Below are 19,634 nucleotides of genomic sequence, written 5' to 3'. Positions count from 1 at the left end.
TTGGACACCTCTGTGCTCTGCCCAAGAAATAACCATGACAAAGATGCTGTCTACCATTGCCAGAGATGCTTGAACCACAAACCAGGAAATTTGTTGGCTTGCCACTGCCTGTCCTGGGTCCCCCTTCTGAAAATCCTTTGTTCCAATGTCTAGAAATCATCTGACTCATGCTTTCTGGACTCAAAAACTGGATAAATAATCTCTTCTAGCCACTAACCTTGGTGTGTGTGTGTGTGTGTGTATCCATAGAAATATTCCTCGTATCTTGACTGCTAGCATCATGAAGCACTCAGCATAGGTGGATTCCCTGCACCCACTTGGGAAACCATCTGCTGAAGGAGACACTGTTATTCAGGTATCCAGCTGCCAGGGGTTGATTTAATAGGAGGAGCAAGGTGCTTACATTTGACCTTTTCTACCTACTCATCTTTATTCTGACCTTTGTTTTTTTTTTCCCTTTAAGGATCTCATATCATCTAACAATTAACCTAAAGCTTTCTCACTTTCTCTTTGCAAATACCAACTCAGCTCTTTTTGTTTGTTAGTTTTAATTTTTATTGCATGTTTTCATTTATTTGTATACCTGTGTACATGTGAGTGGATGCATGACTGTCATAAACTATCATGGGGAGGTCAAAGGACAACTTTCAGGAATTAGTTCTCTCCTTCCACTAAGTGGGTCCAAGGATCCAATTTAGGCCATCAGTCTTGGCAGCAACCACTTTACCTAATGGGTCATCTTGCTGCCTGTTTTTGTTGTTGTTTTGTTTTGTTTTAAGATAAGGTCCTGTGTAGCTCATCAATATGTATCTGAAGATGACCTTGAACTCCTGATCTCCCACGTGCCTTCATGGTCCAGGATTGTGGGACCTATGCTTGGCTGCTATCCCAGCTCCAACTTAGCTTTTGGCATATAAAACTTTTTGGAAGGGAAAGAGAAAGTTTCAAGGAAAAGGGTGTCAGGTAGTAGTGAAGAGTTCCAGAATCTATTATCCTAAAACATGTGTCCTTTGTATATGGATTAATATTTGTGCTAAAAGTAATTAAGAATGCTCAAGTGGTCAAAAACAAAACAAACAACAAAAATAAAACATTTCACCGTATAGTTGGCCCCTGCACATGACGAACTCTCTTGGCCTCTCTGCCTTGTTTGGGTCACCTAGGAGACCCCATCTAGGTATCAACACCATGCTGTTTGAATACTTTAGGCACCAGAATTACAAATGAGCCACATTATTCTATAAAGTAACCTTGGGTATCTGTTATATCGATTGAAAATGAACCAAGAGGTGAGTATGATGGCATTTGCCTATAATCTCAGCATTTAGGAAGTTGGAGGCAGGAATATTTTGAGTTCAAGAGCATTCTGAGTGTGGCCGGGTGGTGGTGGTGAACTCTGGAGGCAGAGGCAGGTGGATCTATGTGAGTTCAAGACCAGCCTGCTCTACAAGAACAAGTTCCAGGAGAGTCTCCAAAGCTACAGAGAAACCCTATGTCAAAAAACCAAAAAAAAAAAAAAAAATCATTCTAAGCTACATAACAAAGAAGAAAATAAATCAAGACAATATATAGTTCTTAATAATCTGGCCACTGCCTCTTTGAATGTCTTTTTTTCATAAAGCCTGCTGATGTGGGGAGTCCTTTCATATATGTGTTGCTTTTATTGGTTAATGAATAAAGAAACTGTCTTAAGGCTGTTGCCCAGCCCGGCAGCTGGCCTAGCAGCTAGATGGTGGCCCCATGGCCCTCGCCCACCAGGGGGCCCGCGCTCCTGCTCCTGCTCCTGCTGGCCGCCATGAAAGGCCAGGAACAGGACCAGACCACCGAGGAGGGTCACCCTCAAGACCATCCACAATGGCATCCACAAGATCGGCACATACCTCAACATTGCGCTCGTCCTGCTGGGTGGTGAGGACCACTCTGCCAGTACAAATGCTGGGGCGAATCGAAGCCTCTTCCATGCTACAAATTTAAACCGTCCCACCAAATGGATGTGGCTCTCCATTGTTTGGTGTTTGTAGTGAGAGCTGCGGGCCACTTCCCGCAGCCCGGCTCTCTGCCTCCTGGCTAGCTTATGCCCCAAAATAACAACACACAAACTGTATTCATTTAAACACTGCCTAGCCCATTAGTTTCAGCTTCTTATGGGCTAACTCTCTCTTGCTTTAACCCATATTTAATAATCCGTGTAGCATCACGAGGTGGTGTCTTACAGGGAAGATTCTAGCGTACGTCCATCTTTGGCCGGAGCTTGATCGCATCTGACCCAGAGAGGAGAGGCATGGCAATTGTCTGAGCCATCTGCCTCACTTTCTTCTTCCTGTTCTATCTACTCCACCCACCTAAATCCTGCCCTATCAAAAAGCCAAGGCAGTTTCTTTATTAACCAATGAGAGTCCTCCACCAGGTGTTCATCTGAACATTGTCATCCCGTACCTGACAAAGTACTGCAACCAGCACAACAGGTGCTACTAGACCTGTGGGAAAAGCAAGAACGACTGTGACGAGGAGTTCCAGTACTGCCTCTCCAAGATCTGCCAGGACATGCAGAAGACTCTAGTACTTGCTCAGAACGTCCAGGAGTGTGAAACAACAGGGGATCTCTTGTTTGACAATATCATACATTTGGGTTGCAATCCATACCTAGACAGCCAACCAGTCGCATGTTGGTGCCATTATGAAGAAAAAAAACAGATCTGTAAGGAAGCCCCTGAAGCTGGTGGGCAGATGAGAATGAAGGACAGTCAAAGAACATGCGTTCACCTCCTGAAACCACCTTATTTTTGGAACAGGTCACTGCTGTAAGACCTTCCTTGACTGTGTTTTGATTTTAAAACCTCACAGTGAAAAGGAGTGGAGGGTGGGAAGAAGTAGAGAGAAGAGCATGCTCAGGACTAGGAGTAAGTAGAGAGGACAACATGCTCGCCTTCATGGATCTCGCTGTCTCAGTGGCTAAACTGAATGCGGGAAGAAAGAAGGTGGAGTTAGAGAAAAGCACCATGTAGCCCCACCAGAGACAGATGCCAGATGGAACCTTGCTGGTAAGCCACGCCACATGGCGATACACAGATTAATAGAGATGGGTTAAATTAAGATGTAAGAGCAAGCCAACAAGAAGCTAGAGCTAATGGGCCAAGCAGTGATTTAATTAATACAGTTTCTATATGGTTATTTCGTCAGTCTGGGCGGCCAAGGAACAAACTAGTGGCCTCCTACTACAAATTGGTGCCCAAGGTAGAGCTAGTTAAATCCACATAAAACCTGAAAAAGCTTGAAAAAAGTCTAAACACCAAGGGAAAAAAAAACAGAGTTAAGCATGGCTTTTCGGAGGGGCTCTGTTTGCTAGAAGCAAGCAGAGGCACAATTCTTTTAAGAGAAGGATTCCTGACTCAGTGATAGCAATAAAAAGTGTGCGGCTTCTTTTAGCCTTCTGAGTACACAATTAAAATATCTTTTCTATTGCCTGATTTTTGTCCATTTAATTTGCAGAGTTCCAAGAAAAGAACCTAAGAGAGTGTCCCGGCTACTTTTATGTCTACTTGACACACTTAGAGTCATTTGAGGGAAGAAATTTCATTTAAGAAATGTGTCTTCATAAGATTGTACTATAGACAGGCAAGATTGTAGATCCTAGGTCATTGTGTATGGGAATGACCTTGGGCTAGTGGTCCTGGGTTCTATAAGAAAGCAAGCAGAGTGAGCCATGAGCAGCAAGCCAGTAAACAGGACCCCTCCATGGCCTCTGCATCAGCTCCTGCCTCCAGGTTTCTACCCTGCTGGAGTTCCTGTTCTGACTTCCTGATGGATTATGATATGGAAGTATAAACCAAATAAACCTTTTCCTCCACAAATCGTTTTTGGTCATGGTGTTTATTACAACAATAGATAATCTAAGAAAATAAAAGTACATTTTTATCATCCTTTCTACCAAACCCAAATGCAAACTGAGGAATGTCTTGAAGATGTAGCTGTCTACAAACTAAACCAGCACTTATTTAGAAGTAAAAAACAGTGTTTTTGAGCTTGACCATTCTAACAGGTATAAGACGGAATCTCAGAGTTGTTTTGTTTAGCATTTCCGCTGATGACTAAGGATGTTGAACATTTCTTTAAGTGTCTTTCAGCCATTTTAGATTCTTCTGTTGAGAGTTCTCTGTTTAGGTCTGTACTCCATTTTTTTATTGGATTATTTGTTGTCTTGATGACTAATTTCTTGAGTTCTTTGTATATTTTGGAGATCAGACCTCTGTCTGATGTGGGGTTACTGAAGATCTTTTCCCATTCTGTAAGCTGCCATTTTGTCTTATTGATAGTGTCCTTTGCTTTACAGAAGTTTTTCATTTTCAAAAGTTCCCATTTATTAACAGGCTGCTGGGGTTATATTTAGGAAGTGGTCACCTGTGCCAATGCATTCAAGTGTACTTCCCACTTTCTCTTCTATAAGGTTCAGTGTGGCTGGTTTATGTTGAGGTCTTTGATCCATTTGGACTTGAGTTTTTTGCATGGTGATAGATATGGGTCTATTTTCATCCTTCTACATGTTAATATCAGTTATGCCAGCATCATTTGTTAAATATGTTTTTTTCATTTGATTTTTTTTGCTTCTTTGCCAAAAATCAGGTGTTCAAAGGTGTGTGGATTAATATCTGGGTCCTCGATTAGGTTCCATTGGTCCTCCTGTCTGTTTTTATGCCAATACCAGGCTGTTTTCAGTACTGTAGCTCTGTAGTAGAGTTTGAAGTCAGGGATTGTGGTACCTCCAGGAGTTCCTTTATTGTACAGGATTGTTTTGGCTATCCTGGGTTTTTTGATTTTCCATATGAAGTTAAGTACCATTCTTTCAAGGTCTGAGAAAACCAGTCTGCAAATCACAATCCCAGAGAACCTAGACAACAATGAGGACCCTAAGAGAGACATACACAGATCTAATCTACATGGGAAGTAGAAAAAGACAAAATGTGCTGAATAAATTGGGAGCATGTGGACCTTAGGAGAGGGTTGAAGGGGAGGGGAGTGGTAGAGAGTGGAGCAGAGAAAAATGTAGGGAATAATAATAATAATAATAATAATAATAATAATAATAATAATAAATAATGAAATAAAAACAGGCAGACTATGGCCAAGACGCTTTTTTCTGAGAGGATCTCAGGCCTGGAAGTCCAGCACAATAATAATATTATACCTTGAGTTACTGTGTAAGTCTACTGTCTAGGTGCCCTGCAGAAAAAGCAGAATGATATTTGAGATTCGGCACAATGCCAAAAGAACACAGAGGGAGTCCTGTGGACAGTGGTAAGCTTTAAGAAAAACAACAGGACAGGTGTTCAGTTAGCACGTGAAGGGTAGAAGATGGGGTGCTTGTCTTGGCACTGAGCTGGGTTACTTTGGAACAAAGACTTTGGTTCTGTAAGCCTTCATTTCCTCAATAGACCTGGACTGATTCCCACAGTGTTGCCCTCAGACCCCAGCCACCAGCATCACTGGGGAATTGATTGGCAATGCAAACTCTGAACCCCTCCCCCTGACTTCTTTAGTCAGAAGTTTGAGGTGGGGTCTTCCATCTCTTTGTTTCCATTTATTTATTTCCTTGGGTCAGGGAAGAAGGAAGCAGATGTTCATTCCACCATGCCAGTGTGGACATCAGAGGACAACTTGCGGGACTTGGTTTTCTCCTTCCACCAAGTGGCTTCTGGGGACTGACTCAGGTGGCCAAGCTTGGCAGTAAGTGCTGGTCAACCTGCCAGCCCCATCTGTGGTTTGTAACACAGTTTGCTTTAGTGCCCAGATCCTCATTTGCTTGAGACCAGTAAACCCTAGGAATACTGAGCAAGCTACTAGGTGGTCTCCAAACAGTTTCATACTGAGCTAAAGAGGAAGAGAAAGATTGGCCCTAGTCTTTGGCATTGGAAAAAAATCTAGAAAGATATTGAACAGAACAAAACATCATCTATTTGTTTTGAATGGAGCCAGTGTTTGGTAGCTGCCATTCACTTTTAGGAGCTGTGAGAACCCCATGAACACTTTTAAGGAAGTGGCTTGAGGCAGTTAAAGCCTGTGCAGTCTTGGATTTTCAATGACCCCAAAGTCCCAGAAGCTAAAGGCTTGGTCACCTGCCTATGTTGTTATTGGGAAGTATTATAGCCTGGTTAGGATGTGAGGTTTATAAGGAAGAGGTTAGGTAGCCAGGTGGGCTCTTGAAGAGAACACTAGGAGTCTGACCCCTTCCTTGCTCCCTCTGTTTTTGCTTCTGGGTCATCAGAAGGTGAATAGTCTCCTTTCTCACGTTTCCCCACCATGAGATTCTGCTGCATCACAGGCAACAGGGCCATGTGCCCAGGGACTGAACACCTAGACAATGTGAGCCAGAACTAATCTGTCCTCCTTATAGCTGTTTTGATCTGCTATTTTATCCAGTGCCAGACAGCTTACTGACACCAGGGCCACAGGTATGATGGTGGTGAACTCTATTAGAGAGTGCATATGCCTTAGGACTGCTTCAAGGTACAGTCACCAATGGAAGGAAAAGTCTCAAAGGAAGCTGAGGCAGGAGGATTGCCTTGAGTCCAAGGTCAGCCTGGGTTACGTAGTGAGTTCTAGGCCAGGCTGCATAAAGGACTAAAGGAAAGAGAAGAAAGAAAGGTAGATCCTTGTCTTTCAGTGTGCCACTTACAGCTCAATCAGCAAACTACTTTATAATTAGCAGTTCATGTTAGTATTGTTTATGTTTCTAAAAATTCTTCAGGGCTCATTGCAAACCGCAGTGGCATCATAGAGCTCAAAGGATAAGTTTTGGTACCACAAAGTGAAGAAAACATACAGTCCAAGAAAGAGTAAATAAAAATGCCAACTTGAAAATCAAACTCTTTCCCAGGCGTAGCTGATGATGAAGAAGATTGCAAAACAGAAGGTTATGCTGGCGTTCTAGAGCCTTCCCCTTGGGTCCTTCCCCTTTCAGTTTCAGGGACCTGCTGTTCTTTTGAGCACGTGCTAATTCATTAACTCTTTACATATGTGAATTCAAAAAAAAACAAAAACAAAAAACAAAAACCCACAGCGAACTGTTCTCATAACAAATTCATGACAAAAGGTTCTGACACATATAAAAGTATCATCCAATAAGTAGGGACATTTATGAAAAAGGGTCAGTACAGAGAGCTCTGAATGAAGGTTTGACTTAGTGAGAAAAAAAATGCCCAAGAGCAGTCAGAGAAATGAACAGTAACTACACTACCCTCTGCTGAAGAATGGTCTCCCTCAGAATGGACAATCTGTTGCCTGGATGGGCAAGTTTTCACGAACTCTGAACACATGAGCATCTGGAAACAGGAAGTTCCTCCAGGACAACAGGTCAACTCTTGCTTCCTTCCTGCTTCTCAGCTCCATCTTCTCCTGTCTCAATAAAGACAGCCTCCTCTTCCTTTCCTCCAGGGTAATCCATCTCTGTACAGGGGTCAGAGCTGCTCCTGTGGGTCATGCACGCTAGCCAGGTGGCAACCTCTCAGAGGAATCAATGGAGTCCCAGTCCAGCCTCTCTCCCTCTCAAGCCTTACACTAGAGGAATGTCTTGTTCTCACTCAGTGAGACTCCTGATGACACAAGGTAGCTGCACTCCCTTCATGGGCTGCTGCCATTTGGGGGTACATCCAATGCTATAGTGGTTCCTTGAAGAGTCCTTGCAACAGTCTCTAGTCAGGTGCCTGCCTCTTCCTCCCTCTCTAGACTGATGCCTATTTCTTCTTTCCTTTTGAAATACGCTCACAAATGTGGAGTTGTACAGTGATTTTCCCTGAACCAAACTCTCCTCCCAGAGGATGAGAGGAGCCCAAAAGACTCAGGAAGAAAACCAACCCAGAAATCCCCCGAAGTCCCAAGGTTTACAAGGTCTCTCGACAAGGTAGTAGGTGCCGAAAAGCAAAAACCCTCTGGTTGACAGGGCTGCCTTCAAGTCTCACAGGGAGCCTTAGGGTCACAGCTCTGAGGAGCTATAACCAGCACTGATGTGGAGTTTTGGTGATGATTGCTTTGGAGTTGTTCATGTTCCTGTAAGAAATCCCGGTAAACTCGCCCGTTCACCAACCCTGCCTTGGGTGGAATCTCTTTGGACTCTTCAGTACCTTATCTGTCCATATCGCTAGGAAAAGTCACATGACAGGAGCATACTCACAAGCACAGAGGTGTGTCTACAAGTATTGTGGGTGTGCACACAGTGTATGTGGACACCCGCTTACCAAAGCAGCTGGCAGGCAGCTCTCCAGCAAGCAAGACTAAAGCATCCCTACCTTTCTAGGTCTATGAAGTAGCCTTTTCCGTTCCCAGGTTCGTTTCTGCCTGTTGTACTTGTCTTAATTATCAAAATTAATTCAGTGTTGAAAAAACTGAGGATAGTGTGAGAAGAGAGAGGGTTGTGGTTTCCTAGAAAACTAAGGTTGATACTCTACAAACGTGATGAACTGAGGGGATACTGGAGGGAGCTGCTGGTTTAGCTGTTGGAAGTTGACAGACATCTAGTGTATTCAAGACCCTAGGTGTGATTAATTTGTCAGCACTAAGAAAAGGAGAGGGGTGTGGAGCAAATATATACACAAATTCTATAGTCCTGCGCTAATAGTGCTGTTTGCTCTTAAGCCATTGATTTTGTTAAGATTTTGTTAAGAAAACGAAGTTAAAAATCATAGACCACAGGAATTATGGGTCTAGTTTGTAAAAAGATGTATCAACTATAGTCTGTAAACACATGATGAAAAACATATATTCATGTCTACTTATTTTGGGACAGCGTCTTTTGCACCCCAAACTGGCTTCAAGCTCCCTATGTAGCTGAGTACGGCCTGAACTCCTGATTTTCCTGCCTCTACTTCCCAAGTACTGGGACTACAGGTATGCACCACCATGCATAGTTTGAGATACTTATATTTAAAAGTTTTTACCCTAAATAAAAATTTTATGTAAATGTCTTAACAAAAATGTATTTAAGATATATGTGTACCGTTTTGTTTATTTTGTTTGTTTGAGGCAGGGGCTCATAGCAATCTGCCAATCTTACCTTCTGACTGCTGGGCTTACAAGTATGCATCACCTTGCCTGGCTCTTAATATTTTTTTTCTAAACTGTCAACCAATAGCCACTCTAAATCATTCCCTGGGAGAGAACATCCACAGAACAATAGTTCCTGATGGGATGTAAGGGGAAGGTTCCTCCTCTCTGTGATGCCTTCCCAGCAATTCACACACCCTATGTTTAGCTTTGGCGACAGTATTTCTCTTCCCAAACAATGCAATGATGTTATTACTCAAGAAAAGTCTTTTCCCATAGTGGCCAATTCAAAACATTTTGGATAACTCTTTTAAATCCAATTTGACTTTATGAAATGCACTCAGTGAAGATTAGCACAATGCACACATTCTGTCTGGCAGCCACCAAATCAATATTTGGCACTCATGCATGGAATTTTGAAAAAATTGACTTTTAAGCCCAAATTGAATGTCTTACTGACTTTGCTGTTACTGTTTTTGCTTTGATAAAATACTTACCCCAATAAAAGGAACTTAGGGGAGAAAAGACTTCTTTTGGCTTACAGTTTCAGGCCACCATGGCAGGGAAGCCATGGCAGCAGAAGCAGGAAGTTAGTTGGCCATATTGCATCCATACCCAGGAAGCTGGGAGTGAACAGGAAGTGGGGCTAGGTTACAAAAGGTCAAGACCCACCCCTAGTGAACCACTTCCTTTAGAGATGTTCTACCTCCTAAAGGTTCCACCTTCCCAAACAGCTTAGAGACCAAGTGTCCAACAGCCTTTAATGGAAAGGAGCAATGGAGAACATTTCACTTGCAAACCACAACACTGAGGAAGAAACATATGTTCATTTCTTTATTGGCCCCTCTTCTGGAGGACCTGAGTTCAGTGCCTAGTGTAACTCTAACTCCATCGTCTTCTGATCTCCATAGGTACTTGCACACATATACTCACAGAGACACACAAAAATAACTATTTATAAATAAAAATTTTAAATTAAAAATATTTCAAAAATAACTATAGGGGAGACAGTTCGTGGTTAAAGTGTTTCCTGTACAAAATGAGTTTGGATCCTCAGCACACACACAGAGTTGGTGTAGGAGCTTATACCCATATCCCCATCAATGAGGGGCAGAGACAGGCTCCTCATAAGGAGTCACTGGTCAGCCATTGTAGTCAAAACAGTGAGCTCCAGATTCAGTAAGAGAGTTTGTCTCAAAAAACCCTTTCAAAATAAAACCTAAAATGAAGAATTATAGAAGAAACCCAAGATCAATTCCTGGCCTCTGTGCATCTATGAATAGATACACACACATATATATACCATCCTCAACACACATACATAAAGTAACTATGGATAAAAATTCTAATACTGGACCCTAAGAGAGACATACATGGATCTACATAAAAAAAGTGAAAAAGACAAGATCTCTTGAGTAAATTGAGAGCATAGGAGTCACAGGAGATGATAGAAAGAGAGAGGGGGAAAGGGGGAGGAGAGTAGAGAAAAATGTATAGCTCAATAAAAAACAAAAAGAAAACAAAACAAAAATTCCAATACTGGGGAGAATTATTTGGTGTCAGATTAATCATTTGCTAAAGAGAGAAGAAGGAGTTTTGTAAAATCATTGCGCAACCATTTGAAATACAAGACTCACATAATTTGGGAACCGAGGAAAACCTTACAAGAAGTCAGCATGCTGTGCTTTCATCCCCAGTGCAGAAATTCATATTAAATGGTCTCATTCTGCATATTAAAAGCCAAAATGAAGTGCTTCCCACCCCAGGAAGGCAAGAACATTTGTTTTTCAGGTCTTCTACCTGCTACGTAAGTATTACCAGCTACTGAGCTACAACCTCAGACCTTGATTTGTTTTCTTTGTCTGTTTGGTTTTTGTTTTTGTTTTTTTTTTTTTTTTGCTTTGTTTGTTTTTGTTTTGTTTGGTTTGGTTTTTCTAGACAGGATTTCACCGTAGTTTTTGGCACCTGTCCTGGAACTAGCTCTTGTAGACCAGGCTAGCCTTGAACTCACAGGTATTCACCTCTCTAGTGCTGGAATTAAAGATGTGCGCCACCACCGCCCAGCGACAAGCTTGATATGTAGCCTCAATTGGCCTAAAATGTGCAATCCTCCTGCCCCTGTCTCTTGAATCCTGTTAATTATGGGCATTAACTTCCCACTACTACTACACACCTAGTTTATTCATTTCATTTCATTTAAAAGATTATAAAACTAAGACAGAGTTACAATCCCACTTCCCCAAATGGTATCTTAGTTGGTAGTAGCATAGCGTCAAGCCGGAAAACCACCCCTGAAGCCCCACAGTAACAAACCTGCAGATCCTCACTAACCAGGAATTTCACAATAGCCTCCTTGGTCCAGGCCCCCAAGGAGATGGAGTCCTAGTGTCTCCTTGTCCTCTCAGGCATGTGATATTCTCGTGTTTAGCTTTCATGATCTTGGTGTTTTTAATGAATACTGGCAAGTATTTTTAGAGTGTCCCTTGGGTTGGCAGGTCTGATGTTCCTCATAATTAGTTTCAGGTTACATTTTGGACAAGAAAATCAAAGAAGTGAAGCTGAGGAGCAAGCTTCACTAGTAGATAAAAGTGATTGCTGCCCAGGCACAAGGAACTAAATTCAAACCCAGCTTCCATGTAAAAAGCCAGGCATGTGCAGGCCAGACTAGGCAGGTTGGTGCACTTCGGTTTAAGCAAGGGATTCTGTCTGAAAGATTTATGGTAGAGAATAATAGAGAAACAAACACTACCATCTACTTCCATCCTCTGCATATACTCATACATGCGAGTACAACACACACACACACACACACACACACACACACACACACATTCACAAACACACAAAGAAAACCCCAGAATGAGATGAATTTCAAAGGCACTGGGTATTGTCACTTCTGGCAATGATCTGATGCCCTGTCACAGTGACCCCACTGTAATCACAGGCATCCTGAAGAGAGGTTTCTTAACCAGCAAATGAAGCATAATTAAGAAAAACTCAGGGAGAGAAATTAGGGTACAACCTGAAGATCCGGAAAAGCAGAACAGTCAACCACTGGCTTTCACCTCGACCTCAGTCCAAAATGGCGACCTTGTCTCCAGGAATCTCAGAATGACCCCTCCCATTTTATAATCCTCTCTAGGATGGGGATTAAAGACATGCACCTCTGGGATGAAAGGCATGCACCTCCTGGTTTCTACAGCAAACTAGTGTAGCTACTGGGATTATAAAGGTGTGTATTACCATTACATGGTCTGTAAGGCTGACTGGTAGAGCTGTTTTACTCTCAGATCTTCAGGCAAGCTTTATTTATTAAAAAAATAAAATGCAAATATTCCCTTTCACATCACATTTTGTCCACTAAGTTTTGTGTCCCCTGGTGTTTTCTCCTGCAACCATCATACCATGGCATTTGTCAGACAGCAATGTTGTGTTACCGTCTCTTCATCTACATTAGCCACAATTGATAACAAAACCTGCCCTTCCCACTGTTTTCCTCGTCATGGTCTTGTGGGTATTAATTGATGCTGAGAGCTATCACCTGTCAAAATTAGTATGCGTTTTCATACTCAAATTGGCCCAGGGCTTCATGATTGAAATTTTCTTTTTTTTAAACAATGTAGCAAAATTGTTGATTTAATTAAGTATACAGCAGTAATAATGAAATGTGAAGGCAGAAATTTTTATTTAAATGCCGAGCAAAAACAGTATGACTGTTTTGGTAACAAGACTTTCCTTTGCCTGCATGCTCTCTGGCACCAGAGTCAGCACACTTAACAACAACTAACGTGGTTGGCACTTGCCTCACACTCGCTAACTGCCTTGGTCTGACTGCTTAGTGGTCTTGAACATTGCCTAGCCATGACATCTTCAAGGGGAAACTGATATATCACTTCTTCTAGAAGCCTCCCATACTTCCCCACCAGACTCCCTAGCTTATCATCCCAGGCTGCACCCCAAGAGCTCATGTGCTTTCCATTCGTCCCCAGGAGACCGTTCAGGTCTTTTCAACACTGATCTTACCCACTTTTCTAACTATTTTGTCCCAGAGCCTTGTGAACAGCCTGGCACGTGGAGAGACTGGGGATGCACACTGAATGGATAAGTAAGTAAATAAAAGCACGCTTGATAGGTAACCGGATGAAGCCCTCTAAACACATGTCCTTGCTACCGGCCTCCCTCTCCACTGTCAGTGAGTGGCAGTATCTCTACACTTCTCCACAGTTCAAGTGACCAGAGAGCAGCAGAGAAGAGAAGCAGGAGAGCTTGTGCCTTTAAGGTCGGTCACTTTTCCATATTTGTTTAAACACTATGGGGTGTGGGAAGCATAATGGAGGGGCATGGAGGCTCTATGCATAGGATCTACCAGCCAGAGTTCACCCATTTAAAGTGCAAAGAACAACGGGCTTTCTTTTATTTGGAGTTGAGAAATGGTCACCGCAATCAGTTCCTGAACACTTTCATTGCCACCAAAAGATACTCCACATCCTTCAGTTATTGTCTCAAGAAGTCTTCGCAAATCTGCCCCTACTAACTAACAGCTGATCTGCTTCTATGAGTCTGTATGATTATTCTGGACCTTTTTTCATACAGGGATTCATCTAACATGATCATTTGTGTCTCATAGTCACTCGGCATGGTCTCCAGCAGTATTGTAACCTGCACCAATACTTCACTCTTATTTATTTCTGAATAATATTATGGTGAGCAGATATATCATATTTTGCTTATCTGTGTCTAATAATTTGAATATAATTGGCTCCCATAAGCTTATAGGGAGTGGCACTTTTAGGAGGTATGGCTTTGTTGGAGGAAATATGTCACTGTGGGAGTGAGCTTTGAGGTTCCCTATGCTCAAGATACTACCCAGTGTCACAGCTGATTTCCTGTTACCTTCTGATCAAGTTGGAGCCAGCACCATATTTGCCTGCATGCCACCATGATCCCTACCATGATGATAATGGACTGAACCTCTGAAACTGTAAGTGAGCCACCCCAATTAAATGTTTTTTTTTTATAAGAGTTGCCATGGTCATGGTATCTCTTCATAGCCATAGAAACCCTAACTCAGACACCATGAATCTCAAACAACAATGTTTTAAATATTCACATATGAAGTTTTGTGTGGCCATATGTTTTCATTTATGCTGTGTATAAACCCAGGAGTGGAATTGCTGGGTCACACAGTAACTCTGTTTAATTCTCGGCAGAACTACAAATCTGTGCATTTTCTTGTGACATCATGTAAGCATGTAATATCTCTGCATGCTTGATAATGCCATTGTCCTGGCCCTGTAATTATTACATCCTAGTCAGTATAAAATGGAAGTATGGTTTTGATTTGAACTTCCTGATGACTAATGGCATTGAACTTCCTCTTATAAACTGAATGCATATACTGGCAATGCATATTTGACGTTGGTAGGGATTTTTTGGGAGAGGGGGATTTTTAGCCCTTTTATTGAAAATAGATGTTTTTCTCTGACTGCGGTTTCTCTTCCCTCTACCCCTCCCAGTTCCTCTCTCCCTCACCTTTCATTCAGATTCACTCCCTTTCTGTCTCTCATTAGAAAACAAGCGGGTTCCTAAGGGATAATAATAAAATAGATATGATAAAACAAGAATTATCACATCCGAGTTGGACAGGACAAACAAAGAGACGGAAAAGAGTCCAAGAGAGACCCACTCATTCACACACCCAGGAATCCCATAAAAGGCACTGAACAGGCGGCCATAATATTTATGCCAAGGACCTGGTGTGGATGCAGGCATGCTGTCTTAGGCTCTGTGAGTTCATATGAGCTTTGATCTTGTTGGTTTAGAGGGCTTTGTTTTCTTGATGTCCTCCATCCCATCTGACTCTTACACTCTTTCTGTTTTCTCTTCTGTGTGGTTACCTGATCCCAGAGGGGAGGGATTTGGTGGAGATGTCACATTTAGGGCTGAGTGCCCCAAGGTCTCTCATTCTCTGCATAATGTCTGGCTGTAGGTCTCTGTATTTGTTCCCATTTGCTGTGGGAGGAAGTTTCTCTGATGATGGCAAAAGCATTGAGCTATGGGATCATTAATGTTGATCTAGCAGAATGCCATTAGGAGTCATCTTACTGTTACTTTTTATTTTTTTAGAATAGGAGTATTTGGTTTTACCCTAGGTTCCTGGGCTATCTGATCTCAGTTTCTTGGTCACTCAAGCAGTATTGGGTATGGAATTCATCTCATGGGGTGAATCTTTTTTTTTTTTTTTTTTTTGGTTTTTCGAGACAGGGTTTCTCTGAAGCTTTTAGAGCCTGTCCTGGAGCTAGCTCTTGTAGACCAGGCTGGTCTCGAACTCACAGAGATCCGCCTGCCTCTGCCTCCCGAGTGCTGGGATTAAAGGCGTGCGCCACCACCGCCCGGCTTCATGGGGTGAATCTTAAGTCAAATCAGGTGATGGTTGGTTACTCCCACAGGATTTGTGCCACCGTTACCATAGTCCACCTTGCAGGCAGGACACCATTGCAGAGTAAAGGTTCTGTGTCTGGCTTGGTGTTTATAATTCTCTTTTGGTAGTGTGCAAAGTACCTCCCGTACCAAAGATGCTAGAACATGGGGGTGAAGGCTCTACGTAGGTGCCAGCTTGATTTCTCCATGTTCAGCGAGCTGTCCAAGTGTTGTATTCAACAGTGATGTCTTGCTGTCAGTTTATGGAGAACAACCTGTAGTCTTGGCAACAGCCTAGGTTGTGTGGGAATTCCCTTGGGACCCCTTTTGCCAGCAACTCAATTAGCTATAACCCAAGTCTGGTACTGGAAGCTCCATTTAGTGACAAGACATGACCAATTGGAACTCTGTCTTCCCTGTTATTTGACAATTTCATTTAGATTGCCTTCATGTATGTTTATATTTTAGGATGCTTATACTATATTATATTTTCTTTTTTTTTAAATTTATTTATTTATTATGTATACAACATTCTGCCTCTGTGCATGCCCACATGCCAGAAGAGGGCACCAGATCTCATTACAGATGGCTGTGAGCCACTATGTGGTTGCTGGGAATTGAACTCACCACCTCTGGAAGAGCAGCCAATGCTCTTAACCACTGAGCCATCTCTCCAGCCCACTATATTATATTTTCATACTACCCTTCAAATGGCCCTGAATTTTAGCTGTCCCTACAAGTATTCCCTCCCTCACTCTCTCTTCTCTCCCTTCCCCCACTTGATCCTCCTGTTCCAGCTCCCTCCCATCAATTTATAACTATCTATTCTATTCCCCTTCCCTAACAAGATCTCTGTTTTCTCTAGTCCCTTACTCTATGCCTAACCTTTGTGATTCTATGGATTGTAGCATGATTATCATTGACTTAGCAGCCAATGTGCACATATAAGTAAACACATACCATATTTATCTTTTGGCATCTGGGATCCTCACTCAGGATGATTTTTTTTTCTAGTTCATCCATTTACCTTGGAATTTCATGATGTCATTTTTCTAACAGAGGAGTAATACTTTATTGTGTAAAAGTACCACATTTTCTTTGTCTATTCTATTGAGGAATGCTGTGGGACAATGGTCTGTACCCTGTCACTTATATTTTAAATAAATGCTCATTGGCCAGTAGCCAGGCAGGAAGTAGAGGCAGAGCAACCAGGTAGGACATAGAGGCGGGGCAACGAGAATTCTGGGAAGAGGGAAGTTTCAGTCTGCAGTCATCATCCAGACAGGGAGGAAGCCAGACACAGAGCAAGCAAGATGTGACTGCCTCACCTAAAAAGGTACCAAGCCACGTGGCTAACACAGACAAGAATTATGAGAAAATATAAGCTATAAGAGTTAATAAGAAGCCTGAGCTAATAGGCCAATCAGTTTATGATTAATGTGGACCTCTGTGTGTTTATTTGGGACTAAACATCTCTGGGTGGCGTGGCTAACATACAGGGACCAGGTGAGATAGAAAGCTCAGTCAATAGAGGAACATTTAGGTTTTCTCCAATTTCCATCTGTGGTAAAGAGAGCAACAATGAAACCTCATTGAACAAATAAGTGCCTCTGTGGGAGAAAGAAACATCCTTTATATGCCTATGAGTAGTTTATATAGATCTTGAGATAGGTAATTTTCCTGGGGAACCACCACCTTGATTTCCAAGATGGCTGTACAAGTTTGCATTCCCACCAGCAATGGATGCATGTTCCTCTTACCTCACCTCCTCATCAGCATAAACTGTCACTTGTTTTAGTAATCTTAGCCATTCTGATAGGTGTAAAATGAAATATCAAAGTGGTTTTGATTGAAATTTCCCTGATGACTAAGGATGTTGAACATTTCTCTAACTATTTCTTAGCTATTTGTATCTCCTCTTTTGAGAATTCTGTTTGTATCTGTACCCTATTTTTAAATTGGGTTATTTGTTTTCTTCTTAACTTATTTTTTCCGAATTCTTTATATATTTTGGATATTAGCCTTCAATCAGATGTATAGTTGGTAAAAAGAAAAATCTTTTTTATTCTATCTGAATGGTAGTGTCATTTGCCATGCAGAAGCTTTTCAGTATCATGAGGTCCCATTTATTAGGTGCTGGTCTTAGTGCCTGTGCTAACAGTGCTCTCTTCAGAAACTCTTCTGTGCCAATGAGTTCAACACTATTCTGTCAGGTTCAGTGTACCTGGTTTCATGTTGAGGTCTTTGATCCACTTGCAGTTGAGTCTTGTACAAGGTAATGAGTATGGATATTTCTGGATTTTTCTACATGCAGTCATCCAGTTCCTCCAGCACACGGAAGATGCAGCCAGCACAGAAAAGATGTGTTTCCTTTGTGGGACTGCCAGGTCCCCAATAATGACACTGAGACTTATTATTAATTATGAAAGCTTGAACTTTAGCTAAGGCTTGTTCCCAACTGCTCTTATAACTTAATTTAACCCATTTCTATCTATCTATGTTCTATTCTATGGCTCTTACCTCTCTCCCATTCTGTACAACCGATTTGCTCCACATTTTGCTGGTATCTCTCAAATCACACCTAAATTCTAACCCTCTGAGTTCCTCTCTCTGTCTGTAAGTCCCACTTAACCTCTCTTGCCTAGCTATTGGCCATTCAGCTTTTTATTAAACCAATCACAGCAACACATCTTCACAAAGTATAAACAAATATCCTACAACAAGAAGATGCTGTCTTTTGGAGGAGGTGTCTCTTACGGATTTTTTCTCTGCGAAGAGACACCATGACTATGGCAACTCTTATAAAGGAAAACATTTAATTGAGGCTGGCTTACAGTTTCAGAGGTTTAGTCCATTATTGTCATGGCAGGAAACATGGTGACATGCAGGCAGATATGGTGCTAGAGAAAGAGCTGAGTGTTCTATGGCTTTATCCACTGGCAACAGAAGGAGTCTGTGAGCCACAGTGAGTGTAGATTGAGCATGAGATCTCAAAGCCCATCCCCACAGTGACACATTTCCTCCAATAAGGCCATACTTCTAATAGTGCCACTCCCTATAGGCCAAAGCATTCAAACACATGAGTCTATGGGGGGCCATTCCTATTCATATCACCACAGTGTGTTCTTGGCTTCTTTACCAAAACACTACTCTCCATAAATATGTGTATTTATGTCTCTGTCTTCAACTTGATTGATCAACGTGTCAGTTTTTTATGGCAATGCAATGCTCTCTTTATTGCTATTGCTTTGTAGTATAATACTTACAATCAGGGTAGGCGATATGTCCAGAAATCCTTTTATTATTCAGGATTGTTTTAGTTCTCCTCCTGGGTTTTTTGTGTTTCCACAGGAAGCTGAGAATTGTCCTTTCAAGGTCTGTGAAGAATTGTGTTGGAATTTTGATGGGGTTTGCATTGGTTCTATAGATTGCTTTTGGTAGGCTGGCCACTTTCACTATGTTAATTCCACTACCAATCTGGGAACGTGGGAGATCTTTCCATTTTCTGCGTCTTCAATTTCTTTCTTCAATGACTTAAAGTTTTTGTCATTCAAGTTTTTCACTTACTTGATTAGAGTTGCCTCTAGATACTTTTTACGTTATTTGAGGCTACTGTGAAAGGTGTTGCTTCTCTGATTTATTTCTCAGTTTATAGTTTGTACTTGGATGGCTACTAATCTTACGAGTTAACTTTATATCCAGTTGCTTTTCTGAAAGTGTTTATCAGCTGTAGGAGTTTTTCTTGTGGAATTTTTAGGGTCACTTATGAATCTTATTCATTTGCAAATAAAAGTATTTTGACTTCTTTCTTTCTAATTGCTGTCCTCTTGATCTCTCTAGGCCTGCTTATATTATTTATTCAAATTTGATTTAACTTTAATAAGTAGTACGTATTGTGTACTAATAAAATTGTCCATTTCTTTAAAGTTTTTAAATTTGATGGAGTATGCGTTTTTAAAATACGACCTTACAATTTTCTGAGTTTCCTCAGTGTTTGTTGTTATGTCCTCCTATTAATTGCTAATTTTGTTTATTGGGATATTCCATATCCACCTTTTATGACTTTGTTTATCAATTTTACTGATTTTTCTCAAAGAACAAACTTTTTGTATCATTGACTTGTTTCTTTGTTTCTATTTTATTGATTTTAGCCCTAAATTTGATTATTTCTTGCCATCTAC

General features: G+C 41.6%; 1 pseudogene; it reads left to right on the top strand.

Annotated features, from left to right (window-relative positions):
- The first annotated feature begins 1,729 nt into the window (after positions 1-1,729).
- Positions 1,730-2,805, top strand: LOC119806519 (annotated as a pseudogene).
- Positions 2,806-19,634: the final 16,829 nt, after the last annotated feature.

Source organism: Arvicola amphibius, chromosome 2 (genome assembly GCF_903992535.2).
Source record: "Arvicola amphibius chromosome 2, mArvAmp1.2, whole genome shotgun sequence".
In the NCBI taxonomy this organism is placed as follows: domain Eukaryota; kingdom Metazoa; phylum Chordata; class Mammalia; order Rodentia; family Cricetidae; genus Arvicola; species Arvicola amphibius.
The sequence above is the reverse complement of the archived record's forward strand: the minus strand, read 5'-3'. Positions and strand labels throughout refer to the sequence as shown.